Here is a 4,273-nt window from a genome sequence, read left to right as displayed (position 1 = left end):
CCGCCGTGTCCCGCTTCTGGGAAAAAAAAAAGTACCCGGACATTCTCACCGTGTTTGCTGGGATGAGTTTCTGCAACCGTGTGTGTGTTTTTGGTGTTCTTGTTATTTTCTTACATCTTTTTTTTTTTCCTTCCTTCTTTTGTACTTTTTTCGTTCCCGCGTACTGTTTGTGTCTTGTCTTTGTCAGTTTTTTTGTATCTTGTTTTCCTTCTTTTTTTATGACTGGTGGATTCTCTCTCTCTCTCTCTCTCTCTCTCTCTCTCTCTCTCTCTCTCTCTCTCTCTCTCTCTCTCTCTCTCTCTCTCTCTCTCTCTCTCTCTCTCTCTCTCTCTCTCTCTTCGCTTTATCTTTTTTCTCAGTGATAACCCGGAAATAACAATCACAAGGGCTTTATTTTCATTCTTTACTTTTCATGTGTACGTAGGAAACCATCGTGAGAGAGAGAGAGAGAGAGAGAGAGAGAGAGAGAGAGAGAGAGAGAGAGAGAGAGAAATAATACCATCGAGAATCAATGCGCTGCAGTTAGTACAGAATCTGATGGCACCACAAACTCTATATATTGGAATCGATACAGAACCTAACCACCAATTAATTACCTGCATTCACCCCGTTAACCCCCTACCAGCGCCTTCCTCTCCCCTCCCCGCACGTCTCACACTCCCCCTACCCATATATCACCTGCACTACCCTTCCCTCGTCCACTCTACTCCTTCCTTTTTTCCACACCTCCTCCCCAGTGGCCGCCTCTCTCTACCACTTTCCTCACCACTCTCCTTGTAGGAAACACCTTTTTGTCCCTCCCTCTTGCCTCTACCAGCTCCTGAGTTATCTTCCTCTTCCTCTCTACCTGCAACCCCTTACTCTTTCCTTTCGTCGAACTCTAATGTAGTGTAGTCTCTTGAACATTCATATCAATACATTAGTAAATTCTGTATCATGAAAAAAAATATCCTCACTTCTCTTCCTCTTTGCCTCTTACCTTTTTTCTTCTTCTTTTTCGCTCATTCTAATCATCACATTTTTTTTTCTCTCTCTTCTTCTTACCCTCATCTGTTAACACTTCACACCTCCCCCTTTTCTTCTTCAGACATTAATTTTTCCTCTCTCCCCTTTCGATCTCTTCTTTCTCTCTGTTATTCCCCTCCCTAACCCTCAACTGTCAATTCATTTCCTCTCAGTTCACGCGTCAGGCTTAAAAGTGTCATTCTGCTAGTCTGTTCTTCCTTTGTGTTCCTTCGTGTTGCTGCAGAACAATGCCAAAGCTACCACCAGTATTCCCTCCCACCCTCCCCTCCCTCAGCGTCGCAGGTTTGCACTCCAGACGCTGCGGATCATCATGAAGTTAACCTGCCGGGGTGGTGATGGTGCTGGTGGTCCCACAGAGGCGAGAAGACCCGGGAGATGGTGATATGGTGCTCTTCTGCCGCCCTTCCTCCTCCCTTCACTTAGTGGCTGATTTGTCTTTCTCCTCCTCTTCCTTCTCCTCTTCTTATACTCAGTTTCCCTCCTTCCCTCCAGGCATTTCCTCCTCCATCTCCCTCCTTTCTCCGCCGTCCGTCCGTTCGCCCGCCCGCCACTCCAGCCCAAAGTACAATAACATTACCAAGTTTCTAATGATATTATTCAACTCGCTAACTCCTTCACGCCTCTCCACGGTAATTACTGCCTCCTCTGTCTCCTCCTCCTCCTCCTTCTCCTCCTCCTCTTCTTCCTCCTATTGTTCTTCCTCCTCCTCCCCCTCCTCCTCCTTACATTCATATGACCACTTTTCTCTATATCCTTAATTTCAAAGGTATGGGAATGTTAAAATGTCCTCCACGGAGCCTTTGTGGTCTGCTGCTCCTGTGAGGAACCGTGGTGCTCCTGCAGCCCGGCGCCTTGCAGGAGGCTGGGAAGCACGGCAGGAAGGGAGGGTGACAGCTCGTGACAGGTGTAAAAGTGAGATGTCAGGTGTCGCGGCGCTGTCAGATAATTCTGCTCCTCTCAGCGATGGAGACAAGAGACTTCTGGAAAAAAAAAAAAAAGAAAGAAAGAAAAACGTGAAACAGGCACCTCTCTGAACGGGAAAGTGTTAGAAATCTCAAGCTGTGACAGGAGTGCATAAGAACTCGAGAACATCAGGGAAGAGTGGAAGAATTAAAGTCAATCAGTCACCACAACGTTCAGTTTCTTGCCGTCTGTCGTAATGTTATATTAGTTAGTGATCTGAGCACATATCCTCCTCCCACCGTCGGTTTCCTCTGTAAGACTTTCTCCACCTTGTCTGTACGAGCGCTGACTGTATCGTTCCCGTAAGTTACTCAGGTGAAGGTAAACACTGCAGGTATGTGGTTCTTTAATGGTGTCGATCTTACGAGTATAGTGGGTGTGACCGCACGGTGGCGTGAGACAGAGGGAAGTGAAGCCTAAACAAGTGCATGCAAGTAAATTGTTCAGAAAATGGTGGTGATGGTGGTGGTGGTGTAGGGGAAAGTGTAGCAGCGAATGTTTAGTAGTTAGATTGTGGTGGGTAAATCGTGGTAGTGTAGATGGTGGTGATGCGTACATAAATTCAGAGAGGTGATGCAGGGTGACACGGGAGTAGTAGTAGTAGTAGTAGTAGTAGTAGTAGTAGTGGTAGTAGTAGTAGTAGTAGTAGTAGTAGCAGCAGCAGTAAAAGTGGTAGCAGTAAAATTTCATTGTCATACGTTAAACAGTACCATGAGTTCTCCATCACTCTCCTCTAGCAAATTCTGGGAGGCTCTTTGTTACATTTTTCCACCTGCATATGATTTCCACTCGTCCAGGAGAGGAGTATCAAGCCGCTTACGGAACTAAATCAGCTCCACCTCCAAAACTCAGACACTTCTTTTAATTCTTTTGACCACATTTTTATTTTTTTTTTTTTTTTGAGAGAGAGAGAGAGTGATTACGTAAACTTTTCTTAATTTTGTTATTTATACTTTGATTTCTTTTCCATGCAAACCCAAGAAAGTAAATGAAAAAAATAAAAACAGTCGATAAGATGACATTCCTCCTCCTCCTCCTCCTCCTCCTCCTCCTCCTCCTCCTCCTCCTCCTCCATGTCCTTTGTTTGGTGTTTGTTTGTCTTTATATCTGTTTGACTTTCCATTTGTCTGTCTGTCTGTCTTTGTGTCTCTTTCTATTTGTTTATCTCTGCCTCACTATCTTTGTGTGTGTGTGTGTGTGTGTGTGTGTGTGTGTGTGTGTGTGTGTGTGTGTGTGTGTGTGTGTGTGTGTGTGTGTGTGTGTGTGTGTGTCCCGGAAGTTTTATTGGTCAGGAAATAATATCACTTCGGGGGCAGAAAGCTTCGTCCTCTCTCTCTCTCTCTCTCTCTCTCTCTCTCTCTCTCTCTCTCTCTCTCTCTCTCTCTCTCTCTCTCTCTCTCTCTCTCTTTCTCCGTTTTTTTCTTTTCGATTTAATCTTCCCTCCGTTTTCCCTCTCCTACATCCTTTCTTTTTCCTCCCTTTTTACTCTCCCATACTTCCATCCATTCTCCTCCTCCTCCTCCTCCTCCTCCTCCTCCTCCTCCTCCTCCTCCTCCTCCTCCTCCTCCTCCTCCTCCTCCATCAAGCATAAACGAACCGGAAATATGAATAAAGACAGGTAAATATATTCCTAAGTCGTTTAGATAAGTCTCCCTCAACTTACCATCCTTTTTCTTTTATTTATTCCGTGCACTTTATATCTTCTTGCCCTAAAATTTTCTTAGTTGTTTTTAGATAAGTACCTCCTTTACTCCTCATTCTTTTTCTTTGATGTTTTACTTAGTTCTCGTTACCTTTGTCCCTCCCACCCTCCTCCCTCTACTTATCATCCTTTTTCTTTCATTTACTCGATGCAATATAGGTTAAAAAAAAAAAGTATCTGTGCATAGGGTGTCTGATGAATACCGTTCAGTTTGGGTCAGTTTCTAGTTTTACGCTATATTTTCGTTTCCTTTCGTTTTGTTCAGTTTTTTCCTCCCCCTCCCGAGCCACGACACAGGAATATAACTAAAGATATGAATAGAGAAGGTTAGAAATTTCTTAATCTCATATATATATATCTCCTTCTATTTATTTATTTTTTCTCATCTACTGATCTACTCAATGCACTTAACCCTTTTTTTCCTACTGTCCTGTGCTTCCTCCCCCTCGCCAGCCACGCCGCACAGAAACGTAAACAAACTGCATAATTTCCCCCTTGATCTGTGCCTGTGCGAGTTAGGGGAGAGTACCGGGGAAGTGCTGAAAAACTGGTAATTTACTCGTATCGCGGGGGGAAGGTGCG

Source organism: Scylla paramamosain, chromosome 8, assembly GCF_035594125.1.
Source record: "Scylla paramamosain isolate STU-SP2022 chromosome 8, ASM3559412v1, whole genome shotgun sequence".
Lineage (NCBI taxonomy): Eukaryota > Metazoa > Arthropoda > Malacostraca > Decapoda > Portunidae > Scylla > Scylla paramamosain.
Note: the sequence above shows the minus strand (reverse complement) of the source record.